Raw genomic sequence first — 19219 nt, forward strand, 5'->3', positions numbered from 1 at the left:
TCATATGATCCAGCAATTTCACTCCTGTGTATATATCCAGAGTAAACAAAAACACTAGAAAAGACATAAGCACCCTTATGTTCATTGCAGTGTTATTTACAATTGCCAAGATATGGAAGCAACCCAAGTACCCAACAATAGATATAATATTATCTAATAATATTAAATATTAAATTAAATCTGATAATGTGTATAATATATATCCCCCCAAATAGTAAAATTTTGCTATTCATGACAGCATAGATGGACCTAGAGGTTATTATGTTAAGTGAAATAATTTAGAACAAGAAAGACAAATACTGTATGATTTCACATATATATATGTGGACTCTAAAAACAAAATGAATGAACAAACACACCAAAACAGAAAAAGGGTTATAGATACAGAAAACGAACAGGTGGTTGCCAGAGGGGAGGGGTCAGGGGAGGAAAGACACAGATAAGGGAGATTAAGAGGTACAAACTTAGACAGTTTTAAAATAAATGAGTCACTGATATGATTTGTACAGTGTTGGTAATATGGTCAATAACTATGTAATTTCTTTGTATGGTGACATATTGTAATTAGACTTATCATGGTGATAATTTTTAAACATATACAAATACCAAATTACTATGTTGTATAACAGGAGAAAACATAGTTGATTACACTAAAAAACAAACAAACAAATATAGAAAAAGAGATCAGATTTGTGGTTACCAGAGGTGAGAGGTTGGAGGGAGGGGGAATTGAATGAAGGTGGTCAAAAGGTGCAAACTTCCAGTTATAAGATACGAAAGTACTAGGGATGTAATGTACAACATGGTAACTATAATTCACTGCTATATGTATACATGAGAGTGATGAAGAGAGTAAATCCTAAGAGTTCTCAGAAATAGAAAATTTTCTTCTTTCTTTAATTTTGTATCTATATGAGATAATGGATGTTCACTAAACTTATTGCGATAATCATTTCATGATGTAAGTCAAACGCCTTAAACTTGTACAGTTCTGTATGTCAGTTATATGTCAATAAAACTAGAAGAAAATAAAATTGTTATGGTTACTCAAAGTTGAGAATGTAAACTTGAAGGTGTTCTTAGACATAATGCTACTTCAAGGTGATCATCTGCTTTAATATGAAGCCACATTCAGGGGAAAAGCATAGAATAAATGGGAAAAGTAAGATGTAATGATGCAAAAGCCCCTTGAAGCAGCCATGCCTGAGCTAGCAACAGACTCTCCAGATAAGTTTAATTAATTCTCTTTTCAGTTGATGTCTATTTGAATTGGGCTTCTGTCACTTGAAATCACAAAAGTTACTGATTATAAATAACTACCACTGTATTCTTGAGGAACATGGATAAAGAGAAAAATGCAATAACAGGAACTCAGCAGTAAATTAGCCCTGGTAAATATTTTCATGTTGTTTATTGTTCTTTTTTTATCCCTGTTCATTTTACACAAATCTTAATTGCTCTAATCAGTAGATAAGTTAATTAGATCTAATTAATTCAATGTGACTCTCAGCTCTCAGGATTAAATTTAAAACAAAATCAGTAACATCCATCTTTTATGTTCTTAGGAAAAAATATGGAAGTGGTGATGAACAAGGGTAACTTCTAATCCATATAGTGTTCATTGTCTTGTGTGAAAATGTGTTATTCAGAAAATAGCTCTTTATACTAAAGGCTTACCTCTGAAAAAGGTTGGAAGTACTATCACCTAAGTAAATAATATAACAAGTAAAACTGGAAATAGATTAATATTTAGTGTAGAAATAGATGTTTTATTTCAGTGACTTGGTAGAAAAGCTACAATTATGGAGCTTTCAAAGATGATAGCATAATGATACAGCTTTTTATCTGGTTTACAGAGAAGGCTGCCATTTGAAACAAAGGAAAAAGAGTAACTGGGACTGAACAAGCTCAAATTAAATGACCATGATTCTCAGATTTTTTTTTCCATCTTAGATAAGAAGATATCATTTGGCTGTGAGAATGAAGAAAAGAAATAGATGGACTCTATGGCTTAGGTGACTGCAAATGGAATACCTTTCACCTCTAATTGACTAGGACTGAAATGGAGGCAGTCTCCATAGAGACTGCATTTCCTCCATGAGAGATGGCAGTTCTTCAGAGAGGCTGCCGATAAAGGACTGTATCTCCATTTCTGAGAGATAGGGAGCAAGACATTAGGGCTAGATTCACTGGCTCCCAGTGCTAAACTTAGCTGTTTTCAATCCTCCATATTTTAAAATATAGTGCTCTTTAAAAGGATTCAATTTAGAGAATTATAACTTGTTTATGGTAATATAGTGAGTCTTGGGGAAGTTTCTGAATCAATCTAGTTCTTAAACTACTGCTCACACTATTATACTTCATGTTATAGCCATAAATGTGTATTGGGTTTTGTTCCTTCTGTATGATCATGCTCTGAAATCCTGTGTTTACATTGTCACAAATAAGTGTTATCATTTAAGGATTCATGCATTCTGTCTCCCAGATATAGGTTGAATTTCAATAATAAAATAAAATATTTAAATCATAAAAAAAAGTAGCAATGCAGGCCTCCATTACATTGTCCATCCTTTGCTCATGTTCTCCACCCCAGGTTCTTCTGGTTTTTTTGCTGACCTGACTGGCTGCTTCTCAGCTTTGAATAGTTTGCCTCCTGACTTCTCTGGCTCTGTATAGTGTCTACCTGTTGGCTTTGTCAGAGGTACATCCAGACCATTATCAGATCTGCAGTGAAAGGCCGCCAAGGCTCCCCACCCCCTCCACCCTTTCTTCAAACTCCCATCCATGTTCCCTCCACTATTTTTATTTATTTTTTTTGAAGAAGATAGAGTTTATTAGGGAGAAGGGACATTGTAAAGACAGCGGGACAACTTCCTGGCAGACCAGGGAGAGCCGATGCTCTGGTGGGCTCGCAGCCAACTTTTATAACCCCAAGACAAGGAAAATTCCTGCTAAGAAAATGGTGCCAATTGATTGGTCAGTGCACCAAAGGTGACAGGTATCGTTAGGTGATAGGCTAGGGTCCTATATGGTGAATACCTTCCATAATATGGGGTCGGCTGGCCCAAGTCATGAGTCAAAGATTGTTATGGGGGTTGAGATAATTCTGGAATTTTGTTGCTATGAGGGTTGGTTGGGTTAACTCTGGAATCTTGTCCTGTGACTTTGGTATAGGGCTCCACATTCCCCCCTCTTTTTATCTGTGGGCCAAATCTTTGGTCCCTTTACACCCTGCTTGTGACTAACTAGCTGCCTATTCCTGTCTCAGACCATAGGGACCCATGTCATTGGGGAAAGGGGTGATGACCACTCCTAGCTTCTTCCTGCTGGACAGGGGCATCATGGGGTCCTGGGTCCCAATGCCCACCCTCTGTCAGGGTGTATTTACGTAGGCACATGGTTCCCTCCACTCTTCAACTCAAAGCAGGAGAATTTTCTTTAAACATAAATGGGATCATGCTACTTCTCTGCTTAAATCTCTTTCGTGGCTTTCTGTTACAGAAAGAATAAAATTCAAAACTCATTGCCAGGCTCTGCTTTGTGTTCCTTGTAATTGCTTGCCTCTCTTCTCTTCATTCAATATACTGTAGCCATGTTTTTCCTCAATTCCTCAAAAGTGCTAAATATGTGTCCTCTACTTTTTAGCATTCTTTCCACAACTCTTCAGATGACTGGCTCTCTTTCTTTTCTTTTGTTGTCATTTTATAGGCAATTCATTCAAAGCTGTTTTTCTGACAATGTATTTAAAAGGTCCCCAAATACTATTCTTAATATTAATCCATAAATATATATATACATACATATAACTGAATCAAATTGCTGTACAGCAGAAATTAACACCACATTGTAAATCAACTATAATTCGATAAAATTAAAAAATATTAATCCATACTATGCCTCCTTCAAACACATACTGAAATTTGTACTATTATTTTGCATTGACCAATTTACTTACATTCTCTCTTTCTTCTTCACTCAAGTATAAGCTTCACAGGGACTTCCTAGGTGGCACAGTGCTTAAGAATCTGCCTGCCAATGCAGGGGACACAGGTTCAATCCCTGCTCCAGGAAGACCCCATATGCCACGGAGCAACTAAGCCCATGTGCCACAACTATTGAGCCTCTGCTCTAGAGCCCATAAGCCACAACTATTGAGCCCATGTGCCACAACTACTGAAGCCCATGCACCTAGAGCCCATGCTCCACAACAAGAGATGCCACGACGATGAGAAGCCCACGCATCACGGTGAAGAGTAACCCCTGATCATGCAATTAGAGAAAGCCTGTGAGCAGCAATAAAGATCCAACATAGCCAACAAATAAATAAACAAACAAACAAATAAAACAAACAAACAAAACCTCAGCTCAACCTTTAAAAATACATATATATATATATATATATATAAGCTCCAAAAAGCCTGAGCCCTTCTGTATTATTCACCACAAGATCACCAGCGCCACCACGGGGCTGCACCACCACCCCACATTTCTAGCCAGACTTGATGTACTAGGTACCTTGGTCCCAGCATGGACTTTTAAAATGGAATTCATTCTGAATTCATGGTGGCTAAACATCTTGCATTCTGCTGACATGACTATCAACAGGTCTTTGTTCTAAATCTAGATATTATTCATTATTAGATGTTTATTCATTTATTTCTATGATACTCTGTGATTCTCACTAGTTAAGGTAATAAACATATCAAGTCTGGTTTGGACAAATGTCATACTTTTATGAAGTACATACATAAAGCAAACATACAACTGTCAAAGAAAAGACAGAGCTGAATAGTCATTAAAGCAGTAAAAGCAGATTTTATTCAGGACTAGTGCAACGGAGGAAAAGAGACCTTAGTATAAAACCAGGTACAGTTTTGAATAAAACATGGACAAGTGGGAATTTATAGCCAAGGAGCAAGGCGGGGATCAGCCGATAGAAAGTTACTAGGAAGAAAACACCAGGGGCAAGGGAGAGTCCTTCTAAACCCACCCAAAAGACGCTTTGCTGAAGACAGGCCAGGGTGATCAGACATCACCTGGAAGGTGGTGAAAGATGAGGAAACCAATCAAATATCAAGGGTGGTGAATTCTGGTTAAACTGATTTAGCAGGCTTCTTGATAAAACTAGACTTCTACAAGGCAGTGCATAGATGAGTCTAGGAGGTTAAAGAGCCTGACTAAAGTTAGATCAAGCAAAGAATCTTTGTCACGACATATTCTTTTCATTGGTGTACTGTTAAAAATATTGCATAACTGGTATATACGTAGGCTCACTCTTCTGAGCTGTAAATTTCATTTATGCAATTGAAGAATTGGAAATTTATAATGATGAATTATCTTTCTTTTAACAATCATAAAAGCCTTTTCAGACACTTAGTTGCAGGTGAAGCAGATTGGTGAGAACCCCAAGGAATGGGAAGAATGCAGGGCTGCTTTCATTCAGGAATATCCTTTTACTTGCTTCTAGATAAAATAAGGGCATTTCAGCATACGAACATCTGAAAGCAGGGTCACCAAAAGCAACCACTTAAATAGATTTTAAGCAACTATCTATATGCAATGTCTGCTCAAGTTCTAAGGTAAAGGCAACATTCAACTCTATTCTAGTAATTGAAAAGACTGGAGTTATTTTTACTACAATTTCCTATCATTTCCAACAGGGTTGTTCTCATTGCCAAGACATTAAGTGTTTTATAAAAAAGTGTTTTATACTTTTGTATAGAAAGTGTTTTAGGCATGGGTGAAATTAAAAACAGGCAAAAAACAAGGCAAACGAAACTGCCACTGAAGAACTACTCTTGTCGTTTAAGCTATATGTTAGGGGAATCTAATCACATAACCTCATTAGAGCTAGATCTTATGCAGATCACCAATTGGGGGAAAATTCTCTTTTTATTATATTTGTCACAATAAAATATGAAGCTTTTCTTTAGTGTGTGACATTTTTAAGAAGGCATGAGCTTCTTTTTGCGTAAAGTTGTATGAGGGAATCCACTCCAGTAGAGCCTGCATTTTAAAAAATCCCTCAATGAGATATGCAAGTTGGAAGAACTCACACTTCTTCTTGAAAAGTTCTCCCCTGCTCATTCTGTTCCATACTATTAGCCTCACCTCCAAGTTACCCTGGCAGTACATATCGACAATGCTAGAATCAGATTTACTTCTGTTATTTGAACTGCTTGAAAGCAACTTGAATTTTTGTTGTATAATTATTCCTGCATTTTTCAATATGAATCTTCCTCATATAAGCCTGAGATACTCCATAAGTCCAAACTATAGAATTCACTAAATTTTCTTTCAAGGCTCAGTTTTCCATTTTCGCCAGTTCTGTCTTGCAAAGTCTCCTTTCTCATTCTCATTCTCCACTCGTGTTCAACAGTCTCTCAATCTGATGCTCTTTCAACTGTCCTCCAAATGCATCACAGCAGATATTTGAAGATCACCTTGAAAGTGACCTTGGATGTAAATCTCTTTTTCTAGGTTGAGCCAAAAGAAACTACATATTTTGCAGTACAAATGCAGTTGAATATTAGCAGTCTTTTATACTTCATGCTTACAAATGAGAAAGCCAAGACCTAAAGAATTTAAGTGACTTGCCCAAGAATCACATCTTAGGATAAGCCAGCCAGGAGTCAAGACCAGAGACCTGGTTTTCCATTATATACAATCTTCTAGCTGGCTGCTTTAAGCATTATTGTTACTTGCCTTGCATTGAGTTGGGGATTCTAGGTAGGCAGCTAGTTACTCCATTCACTCAAAACACTTGCCTTGTTCATGTTGTAGAGATGCAAGATAGACTTCTTAACATTTTAGTAGTGCAGAAGATATGGTAAAAGTACCTGAATGTCCCTTCATTCCAGTGGGCAAGGCAGTCATGAGCTGTTACTTCCCAGTACCTCCCCCTTCAAATACCATCCACAAGAGGTAAATTACAAAAATGGTGACTTTGACAGCCACCTTTTTATCTCCCACAGTATAGTGTTTCACAAAGTTTTGTTGAATATAATGGAATTGAGTGAAATATGAAACCCCCAGTTCCTATGGATTTTTGTCAAACACATGCTCCCTGGTTGTATTTCTCCATTCTCAAAGTCTCAAGTTTCCCTCCTCACTATTCTCACATGTTATTTCACTGATGCCACAAATTTAGTGCTAAAACTATTTTTGGTTCATAAGGTCACAGTTTAAAATTAAAAATTAGAAAAAGTAGGAGGTTACCTGTTTTGTAAGGAGTCTTTCTTTCCATAATAAAATACAACTTATTAAACTAAAAATATATGTTAAAGAAATTAATTTTATCCCTGACTAGACATTTGGAAATCCTATTCTCTGATTATAAGAGGGGTCATTAAATATCTGTTGGCTTGCCTCATTCAAATCAATGGTTTCCAGTGAATTCAAGTAAAGAAGGTCACTGAAATCAACCATCAATTCAAATATGCAAGACTAGACTGCTATTTATCAGTTAAGAAGCTAGACTCACCAAATCAATGTCCACATATGTTAAGAAGTAATCATTTTGGTAAATTAATTAATATTGAATAGTTTCATAATGTTCTTGCTAAAAAATTCTATTAGGCCTTTTCCCCCTTTCTTTCTGTTTTATATGTTTCTTCTAATAAGTTTACTCAGAAAAGGCTCCTACATGAAAATATAAAATATTTGCACTAAGTTTTTGAAAATTTTTCAAATACAGTCCACCAAAAGATCATTATGTAAGGATTGGTTTTTACTTTTTATTGCAATCAAAAGTGTCCTCATAGATACTAATGTCTATTATAACTGTGCACCTAAAATGTTAACCTATCCAATATGTGCTGGGCACTAGATAATTAGGACATTTCCCCCAAAGCAGTGATATTAACTAAGGTTGACAGTAAGGGACTAATGAGATAGGAGAAATGAAAAGGTAGAGAAAATTGTAGGAGAAAATCTTGTAATGTAAAGATCAGCGATAGAAATATAGACCATATGTAATTGACCTGACCCAAAACAGGTCGCAGGAATTACAAATCTCCTTCTAATTATATGCAATAGTGATTGAAAGCATATATGAAAAAAAGTCATCAATTAAAATCATGTATGTGTTAAATAACCAGCCTGCAAATTGAAAACTGCAAACATCTGTAGTTCCCCTGAGTTTTCTTTCCTTCAACACTTTCAGTACATTTAATGACACAAGTGAAACCTTGTGGCAATCACAAAACTACAGAGCTTAAAGATGAACTTTGGATATTTTATGTTCCTTTCAGGATATGTCAGACATTGCACACACACACACAAACAAATACTCAGAGAACACATCCATCAATAGGGGACAGTTTGCAGTTTGATGGTGGTATTTTTATTTATTCAACTTTTCTCTTTCTTTTCTTTTTCTCTCTTTTTTTTTCAACCAGGGTCAAATACTGTCCTTCAGATCTGCTACAATCAGGTGCTCTCTGTAGAGCTCTCTCTTTGTTCTTTGGAGGGGATGCATTCACACACTGATGTGTACCTTTTGATGATCTGAAAAATGTGGGTGTTCCTTAAGGGCTACTGATCTAGATGCCTCCGTTGCTCAAAATAGATCAAGGGAGGCTTTCTCCAAAAATCCAGAGTCATATCACAGAGAAAACCAAGAAGATTAAAAGTTTTACTATTAAATTACACTCCTACCACTAAGCAAAGCCTGTACCTTTTTTAATTTTTTCGGTAGAATTACCAGAGAATATAGCTATATTAACATGCCAAATTCAATAACTCAGTCTTCTGAAAAATGGATAAATGATCACAATTCTTTAAATTAAATAATGAAGCTTATGTCTGCCAGAATCAGAGACACATTTCAGAATTAACTTGCCTATATTGCTAGAAGTTATTGTGATATTATTAGAGTCTGTTGAGGCATCAAGATTTTAGAAAATAAAGTGATAATACTTACCTATTTGGATTTTGGTTACATTCACTGAGAAAGGGATAAACAACTGAATTGAGAAATACACAAGAGGGAATTCTGCAAATATGCATCTTCAGGCTAAGTGCTGCAGGTTTTATATAAATGGACTTTGGCAAAAATAGTTTTGATAAATGTAATAACTTGAAATATTTATTTATTGTGATAATGGTGATGATGGCAAAGCCCAAAATAATCCAATGCACCAGCACCATAAATTAACACCTTTCAAAAAAGGGAGTTTGGAAGTTTCACTTAGAACCTTGATTTTTACAAAATGTCTTCACCAATAGTCTAGCCTAAAGAAGAATACCTTCTACCAGAAAACATAAGCTGAATGGCTTTTTTGAGTCTTGCAGCCTATTCTCACATTCTCTGATATCCAGTTACTTATTTTTGCCATATGCACAACTGAGATAAAATTACTCAACATTCTGGGTCGGGGTCAAAAGTCATCCCCTCCTTGTTCTTCTGAGAATGGAGACAGACATTCAACTCCTATTTTGACATTCTACCACCTGTAAAATGAAAAGAATTGAGTTTGTATAATAAAAAATAAGATTAGGAGATTGTGAAAGGGATGATATTCTTTAAAATGCTTAGTAATACTTGGAAAAAAGACTGAAAGTAAATACAAATTGTGATTATTCATGATAAAAAATATCACTGTGCAGAGTTTGAAGAATTGGGAATTATTTGGTGGATCATTGATCAAATCACCTGCCAGATGTAAAAGCTGCTGCAAATTAACTAAGGAGGAGAAGGTAGCTGAAGAGGAGACAGGAATGTCACAAAGAGCTTTTAGTCACAGCTTAATATTTATAGTTCTTTTAGGCAGGGTGAGATTAGTCAAACTTGTCTAAATTGGCTTCAGAGTGATACCATGTGGCCCAGATTCTGGATCCACAAAGCCTTAACATTGTTTTACTGAAATAATTGTCTTTAAAGTAAGCAACATATTGCTTTTTTATGTGCTGTTGAAATTTATACAAGGTGAAGGAAATCTTTGAAAGAGTAAGGATAAAGGTGAAATTAAAGATCCTAAAAATCAATTAACTGGTCAAATTGCATATCCTTTTTTAATTGTTTCATACTAATAATTATCTATTACTGACAGAAACCTAAAGAAGAAAAGATTTTGAATTTAAATCTTCATAAACAAGTATAGGGTCTCCAATTGTAATGCTTAAACTGTCATATCCTCTGAAATAAACTCTGCTGAAAATCCAATCTGTTTTCATGGTTTTTAACACACAAATTAAGGACAAATTCTTAGTGTAGAACTGAAACCAGTAAAAATAACTTAAAAACAATTTTATTTATTTAAAAGACATTCTTAAAAATTTATCATATTGTGTATATATATACACACATATATACACACACATATATATACACACACACACAAAGAACGCTTACAATTACCAAATTTGAGTGAGCACAAATTTAAGAAATACTGTACACAGAAATATTGTTTTCTTTCATAAAATGTCAATTTATGGTTTGGATTGGGCTATGGCACTCTAAACCAACTTTTTAACAAAGAGTAACCACAATAGCAAGTGAAACATTTTAAAATAATGAGTAAAGCACCATTATACATGTGATATGAAAAAATTAAATACACACAAGTTGATTTCAGTCTGGAGTGTTTTGATATCCCTGAAAATCAGGTTAATTTCATAGAGGACCCATTTGGAATTTTCTCATTCTTGTACTAAATGTCCTTTGTAGTATCAGAACTGGATCATATGTATTATACTGAATATCGTACACCCACTAAAGGGGGAAAAAAACACTATTCAGCAGGAAGTAGGCTGTATGTTAACTAATCACTAAGTGACTGGATCAGAATGGAGCTTCACTAAGAGGCTCTCAAATGGGAGAGGCCGTTGCCCTCTTCTCTAAGAGGGCTGGGTTGCATACCTACTTTATGTCTATTTTAGGATAACTCTGAAGAAAACCAAGCTATGAATACAATAAATGTCTAATGTAGCTGGCCAATTCATTAAAGTGTCAAACTGTAGAACTTTAGAACCCAGTTAAGATGCTTCTGAGGTATATCTTGTGAAAGAATTTTCTTTAAGAATATTAGCATTCCATGTTACTAGACCATTGTGTAAATGTGTCACAGTAACTCACAGGATTGGAAGCTATGGAGATATAAAAAAGAATACTGAATGTCATGTAGAGTTAAATGCAAAAGGCTGAATCAAGATAGCATTTCACTAGAATTCAACTTATTATGTAAAATACAAAGTAGCAACCAAAATGTTATATGATATGATATATGACTAATTGATATTTTGTGCCTGTCCTCCTCTTTCTTCTTCCCTTTGTTACTTGCCAACTTTCCTTAAAATCTATTGTCTTTTGAATAAATATCTTTTAGTACCCTATCTTTAGTCTCAAAATTAATCTAACTGCCTTTTCTTAAGATACTTTGGATATTTCACTGTAACCTTTCTTCTACAGTGCACTATATTTACTTTCTTCTCTCCGTTCTTTGAAAATATTGCTTCTAGAATGTATTAATTTTGTATGTTTACCTTAGTAGTTCTCAATGTGCGCTGTGTGTTATTGATAATCAAGGACCCTAAAAACTGCCTCTTCATAGGCCCCAGATTTATGCCATTATTTCATTGTGGTAGGATGGGTCTTAGGGAATTGTTTTAAGTTCACCAGTTGATTCTAATGTTCAGACAGAATTACAAACCATTGATAACCAAATCCCACACACTCTTGAAGATCCACAACAATCAAACCTGCAGGTGATATTGCCTTGCATGTTCACAACTTCTCGAGGAAAGATCCTTTTCTTCTAGCCAATAGTACTTATGGCCCATTCTACTTATACAGTTTTCAGTACACACCATTTTAGAGGTTTGGTTTTTGTAAGCATATCAGCTTGCCTTATTTTTCCTACTTTCTTGTAAAATCTTCTCGTCAGAGATAACGTTTTATTCATATTTGGCTGGGGCTGTGCTGCCTTGCACTCTTTAAAGGAAAGTAAGTTTTGTTTTTGTTTTTACATCAAGGTAATTAACTAATGCATTATCCACAACTAAATATTTTCTAGGTCCCATAAGAGTAAATACTCTTGTACTGTGATCTCCAAATGTAATTCATCAAGAATTATTAATCAAATGAGGAGTGAACTCTTAAATGCATATGCAAAAGTAAATACTTAGAGATATGTGTATTCATATGAAGATTAATAAGAAAAAAATTTTTAAAAGAAGCATCCCCAAGTCAATACATCTTTTCATTTTATAAAAGGAACAGAATGAAAAAGGTTGCCAGATTCTTATCTTTTTTAGGGTATACATGTAGTTTTGTTTTTCTCTGAATTCTACATTCCTTAAAGAGCATTTGTGCCAAAATTCAATGGATTTGAAAAATTAAATAATGAATCTAGTTTTGTGTCTCCTAGAAACAAACACATTTAGGATATTGAATCATGGATTTAGACTAGAAGCAAATTTAATTTTCCATTGTAACAATTAGGGAATGGTCAGAAAAAACATAATCACAGAGATTATAATAACTTTTCCCCTGAATAACAGCTCCAGCAATGTGGGGAGCTATTTGTATAAAATGGTTTAAGTATATTCTTTTTGGTTAAACTACTTAATGATTGGCCTATATTTTCCTTTCAAGATAATAAATTTTAACAGACCAGCTATGATTTATGGAACAGAAATATCATAAAAAATAAGATAAAAACTCAACTTCAACCTATAATGTGTGCCACACACTTTATTAAAGTGGTTTTCTTTGATGAAGTAGAATAAGTTTTATACCATGATTATTCTGAGTTGTTGCTATGGTAACTATGCATGTCTTGTAAAACTGTAAACAATTGTGTAAAATGGTTAAATAGAGCACATGTTTATAGCTGTACCAGTTCAGTTCAAATGTATACACACTCCATTTTTAATATTATCTTTACAAAGAAATATTTATTCATTTCAGATGGATGCTCAGAACCTTCTTCCAAAAGATTATAGCTATTTGTGTGTGGGTACATGGTGTGTAATTGGGGAAAGTAACTTTTCTTTCCATTTTCCAAAACATAAAATGAGGTGATTATAATCCAGACAACTAGAATCCACAGTTCATCCATGCAATTATTATGAGTAGTCTATGAAAACATGCCAAGAGCTTTGCTAAGAATTAGGCCCTCAGGTACAAAGATTAGCATGGTTAAATTGACTGCTGGTGATTTGAACAACCTTTAAAGGCTCTGCATAAAATCCATTGACAATGAAAATTTTCATTAAAAAAATGTGCTGCCATGGGCAATCCACACTAACCAATTTATAGTCTCTATTTTTATAGGAGTTTGGAAGAAAATGCTTTTAAATCATCCAAACAAAACTCCCTGAATTTGTTATAGATTAATACATGATGACTTTGCTCCCATTAAAAAAGACAGAAATTATAAGAAATCAGAGGGCATACATCTACCACATGTATGGAGTTCTGCTTATGAGTTTGAATTGGGGAATGATGTTTTTGTGGTGTGCTGTATGCTAAATCCCTGAATGAGACAGTGGAATGCAGGGCTAAGGTTCTTGTTGTCTAAGAAGTTTCATTCCCAAGGAAAATTTAACCTAAAAAAGCCCTTATAAGACCAATGCTAATTATTTGTAGCAACGTTACAGTCATCTTAGACAATCATATGTTTAAAATGACATACAGCGACAGTAACTGTATATATCAATAGATTCATTTGCTCATCTAATAAGCAACTTTTCTAACCAGCAATACATAACCATTGTCACGCTGGGGTCCTCTATGGAACTTAGAAAGTACTATTCACTACAGGATGCCCTAAATCTGGTGATACATTTTTTTTTAATTTAAGTAAACCATTTTTTTGTTTTCTTTATTTTTCCATTTTCTACAGTGCTTTTCATTTATCCTATTTGATAGACTTGACATGCAAATTAAGAGCAATGGATAAAAAAACAAGCGTGTGAAATAAAAGTCTAGGTAACAGATTTTTCTAACTAGAATGAGAGAAATGAGAATGCAAGAAATTATGTTTTGTGCTGTTTCTTTAAGGAAAGGTGTACTCTGATTGTGACTACATGTATTAAATTGCCAGATATTTAATCCTGCCATTGTGTCATATGAAAGATGCCATTTTATTATTCTCAGAAAATGTTTACTTTGTTTTGGCTATCTTTCAAATACCAACACTGAATAAAAATTACAGAAACAACTAAGTAAATTTAAGAGAAAATTCCTGTGGCAGAAATTGCAGCTATATCATTTATCTGTTTAAAACCTCAGAAAAGAAAACAAACCTCAGAACCATTCCAAGTCAGAAACCAAGGGTTTGTAATTACCTTAAGCAGTATAGTGATGTAACAAATATAAAGAGATAATACCTGTAAATATCTCAGACTAATATAACCATAATAATAAGCAACAGATTTTTATAAAGAATAATTTATATCAAAGAAAGTTGTATTTTTAATGATTATAAGATTAGCAGATGAATCAAAATACAGTAGCATATATATCTTCATATTAACAAAACATTCAATACTAGGTTTCATAGAATTTTGACTGTGAACTTAAGTCAAAAGGCCAGCTAGTAATATGAAGGTTTTCACACTCACTGAAAACTAAAGCTACAAAAACATTTCTATAGACAATAGCTTTTCTTTTGGTAGGGAGTAACCTGCCATAAAAAAATAAAATAAAAAAGAAAGAGAGAACAAACATATGGACACCAAGTGGGGAAAGCGGGGAGGGTTGGGAGGGAAAGAACTAGGAGATTGGGATACCAAATTGTATGCTCTAAATATATGCAGTTTATTGTCTGTTAACTGTATCTCAATAAAAGTTCTTAAAAAAAAGAAATAAAAAATAAAATTTAACTTCTGTATGTGAGTTAACCATGTACTAATGTAATTTGAGGGAAATTAAGAAACTATGGAAGGAATCGAGGAAGTTCAACACCAAAGCTGAGAAGATACAGCTGCGGATCCCCTATGGGCCTGTGGTATACCCTACATACAAGATTAGAAAGTCCTCTGCACACTGGAGAGAGAAGTAACATACATTCTGCAAATCAAAAGGAAATATAAAACATCCAGGCTGATAGTGTTTCTCAATTATATTATTGTAATATATTTGCTACATTTAACAAATATCTGTTGAGCAAAAACTGTGTGCCACATCCGGGTCTAGACATTGGAAATAAAGCAATATATGACATACACTGTCCCTCCTGCTTGTGGAGCTTAAAGTCTTAAAAAAAAAAACAACCCTAAACTCTAAATTGATAAGCTAATGGGACAGATATCAGGTGGGTTGTGTGAAATGGGATATCAAAAACAAAATATGAACCATTCCCTCAATAGTATGAGTGATAATACTGTATAATTCTGGCAGCATGTCTTTATTTTACACTCCTGCAACTCAAGCAAATTTGGCACCAATTACCAACAATAAAATAAACACAGCAGTGGTAAGCTTTGGGGAGCTGAGAGTAATGAATTCAGGTTTAAGCTTGTTACATTTTTGATAACTTACAGGATATTGAGAAGAACACAGACCCCCCCCCCATCTTGAGTGATTGATCCTATCTCGTTAAATTCTAGCTCACCATCTACTTCCTTGCCTCAAGAGTAAACTTTGAAGTTAATCTGGAGGTTTGATGACGACAGAGCAGGAGAGTGTCCTGAGAGCACTGATGTGGTCAGTCATGCATGCTTGCTGGGTAGGGAAGTATGTGAAGCCAGGACCAAGGAGCTATAGAGTAAATGGTACATAGACATTTATAATTTAGTTCTTAATTATTCTCTCCACTAAGGCCGATTTTTTAGTCTCTAAATATTTATAGATTAATGAACCTTAGATTATGAATTAACATTTTCAGTCACCTCACTGTGATTAATTATGTTCAATGCTACTGTCAGACTATATTGAATAATCACTTCTGCAATCAGTTCAAGTAAAGTGATGGTATTAATCTCTGTATATCCAGAATTTCATGTGTCTAAAAAACTTCTACTTCCATGGTGAATCCTGCCCTTATTAATAGAATACTTATCTGTTTATAATGCCATTGAAGACTTAACACAGTATAGTGGTGTGCACATTTTTAAAAGTAAAGCATATATGAAATTAAAATTTTGAAGAGTACCATCTTAAAAATATTCTTCATAGTTAAATTATTCAAAGATATATGCATGTATGTATATATAGTTTCTTGATTGTTATGAAATGAGAAATATCTGAAAAATATCTGAAAAATTAACTTTTTTGTGCTCAGTAGGTCTGTCCCTTCATTGTTAACACAGACCTGTTTCAAAGGACTGTGTTTATCATTTGTCAAATGTCTTAGCTCTTGCCATTATAGAATATAAAAAAAAAAACCTGCCCTGATGGTAAGTTTCATGAGAAATTTTTCTTAGATTCAGGAAGATATATGAGCTGAATGCTATGCTATGAGCTAGCTAATAAGTTGAACCAATAAAATTTAATATCAAATATCATTAAAAGGGATAGCTATTTTTGTAACAAAGAAAACCTGAGGTCAAGGTTGAAACCAAATAAATATTAACAACCAGAAACTGTCAATTTCTAAAATTGTAAACCAAAACTCGAATTTGTTACACAATACAACCAATAGACAGTAATGCTTTGTAAAAGTAGAAAATGAACTACAAGTGCCTCCTCTGAAGATTCTCATGTGGAAGAAATGACCTGAGGCTGATTACCAAGGTTGCTATGGCTCTGGTTGAATGGGCTCTAATTTGACCCTCAAGTGACAATTCCACCAAAGAACAATGAGGAATACATGAGGACAGCTGTTTCAATACAATACTTTCAGAGGTGGGTTGACCTAATGTCAGTGTCAAAAGTGGGAAGAAATTGAATGGATTTTCTAAAGAGTGAAAATCCAGAAACACTAGGATCTAGCTTATCAGTAGCCAGCCAAGAATCTTTAATAGAGAAAGCAAATGTGAACTCAATGAACTGCCACATTCAAAGCAAATATAGTGGGTATATGTTTCACCTAAGATTATGCAAACACAAAAACTCTGTAAACATGAAAGTGGAAACATTGATTTAGGCTATTCACATAAATTTTTGTAGTGTACCATGTGCAAAACAGTGTATGATCTTACATACTATTACTATTTGGGTCCCATAGTTTTAGGTACAAAATTCTGAAACTGAGGTTAGTAACAGAATAAACTACATTTTATCCAAACACACCTTACCCCATCTCCAAATTTACTCTTCTCCCCTGGGCTATACCCTCCCCATTCTCTTCAATTAATGCAAAATGTTCTATTCTTCATTTAGAGTACATATCCAACTTCTCTGTGATTTTGTTTTCTTAATTCATATTTTATTATTTTTATGGCAATAAAATAACTTTATTTTTCCGTTTAAATTTTACAGGCTGCCATGAGTTGAGAGATGTTTGGGAATCCTAGAAGCTCTATGATTTTGTTGTTGTGATTTTATTTAACAACAGTTTAAAATTAATATAAGCATATTATAGATCATAACAATTTTTTAAGATACTGCCACTCAATTTTGATCAACTATATATGGAGACCTTATTTTAAAGGTGGAAATATTAAAAAAATATTATAATAAAAATAATTTGTATCAGTAGGGGAAAATCTGAAAGTTTTTTATTTCTTTAAGAACAAGAGAACCTACTATAAGTGAAATATGCTAAATTTTTTATCAAATACTGATTTAACATCCAGTTATTTGAAAAATTAGTAACTTTAAAAAACGTCTCTTTTCTTCATAGCAGGGTTATAAAATGCTTAAAGAAAAAATATATCTTTGCATTACTTAACATATTCAGTAATTGGTTCACATACAAGAGTTCCTCAGTTAATACTTATTGAATAATTGATTACATACTCACCCCCCCAAAATTATACCCACCTTCAAAACTTTTATCATACTAAAGTTAGCATTTATCAGTAACTTTTAAAAGGTGTCATGACTAAAAATGTTGCATATGTGCATTTCTTTAGCATATCTGAAAAGAAAGAAACAAGAATCAGAATATACAATTCTTGTAGTGGATGCTGTTGGTGCCTCTGCCCTTTAGTTGGGAGGCACTTATTCCCCAACTACTGTGAGTGTTGGCTGCTAACACTGAGAGCTGCTTTCCCTGACAATTGCCTTCACCCAAGGGGAGCTTCCTCTTACTTCAGTAACTGGCTGTCAGCGGGATGCAGAATGCTGGGTCATTTCCTCAAGAGAGAAGTGAACTCTGTAATGTAGCTGGGCTCCAGAAATTCCTTGGGCTCAGACTCCGGTTAATCTCCAACTGAGATGATGTCTTTGTTTAGCTCCTTCCCTGCCTTATCTTGTTTCCCTCACTCCTTTTCTTCTGAGACCACTCTCAATAAAATATTTGAACAAAAATTTCAGTTTTAGCCCGTGCTTCTAGAGAACCTGATCTAACACAATTATTGAGGAAGACAGTCATTGCCCTTCAGGAGGAATGTGAAATAACTGACATATTACTAAAATATATACCTCAAACTGAGTATTAAATTACCAAAAAAAAAAAAAAACCATGTATTTTCCTTAATAGGTTAAAAAAAATTAATTTCTTTCACTATTTGAAAGTGAAAAAAAATTTTTTTTCACTATTTGAAGGTAAAAATCTCTGCCTTTTGATTCAAACACAATTCTGGCCTTCAGTGCTTTCATGATAACATATTGTGTTAGCTGTCTGTTGGATTTACAAACCCTGCATTACAGAGATAAAAGAATAGCCCGCAATCCCTGTTTTAAGACAGTAAAACTGTATATCATTGTGTATTAATTACTTATTTATGTAAAACAAATTACCACAAAATTTAGTAACTCAAAACGACACATGTTTCTTACCTTATAGTTGTTGTGGGTCAGAAATCTGGGTGCTTTACTGGGTGCTCTGCCTGAGGGTCTCTCACAAAGTTGTGATCAAGGTGCCAGACAGGAGTCTCATCTGAAGGTCCAACTGGTGAAGAATCCATTTCCATTTCCAAACTAAGTGGTTACTGGCAGAATTCAGTTTCCCACCAGCTACTTGCCAGAAGCCTCCCCTCGTTCCTTGCCATTTAGGCCCAGCTTCATCAAAGTACACAAGGCAAGAAAGCAATGGAATATGGACACCAAGTGGGGAAAGCAGAGGTCGGGGCAGGGGGGCATGAATTGGGAGATTGGGATTGCCATATATACATTACTAATAAGAAAAAAATATCACATTTTACACTTTAAATATATGCAGTGTAT

General features: G+C 34.4%; 1 long non-coding RNA gene across 3 annotated transcripts in view; it reads right to left on the minus strand.

Moving 5' to 3' along the window:
* The window catches only part of LOC130853038 (uncharacterized), a 63432-nt gene that overhangs the window by 11015 nt on the left and 33198 nt on the right, over positions 1-19219 (minus strand). For 2 of the 3 annotated variants that reach the window (XR_009053645.1, XR_009053646.1), the window contains exon 3: positions 9367-9453. This is a non-coding gene — a long non-coding RNA (uncharacterized LOC130853038). Of the gene's footprint in view, positions 1-9366; positions 9454-14717; positions 15707-17872; positions 17970-18832; positions 18945-19219 lie in introns of those variants that run through there. The other variant, XR_009053647.1, reaches the window with a different exon arrangement.

The sequence above is a fragment of the Hippopotamus amphibius genome, chromosome 5 (assembly GCF_030028045.1).
Source record: "Hippopotamus amphibius kiboko isolate mHipAmp2 chromosome 5, mHipAmp2.hap2, whole genome shotgun sequence".
Classification (NCBI taxonomy): domain Eukaryota; kingdom Metazoa; phylum Chordata; class Mammalia; order Artiodactyla; family Hippopotamidae; genus Hippopotamus; species Hippopotamus amphibius.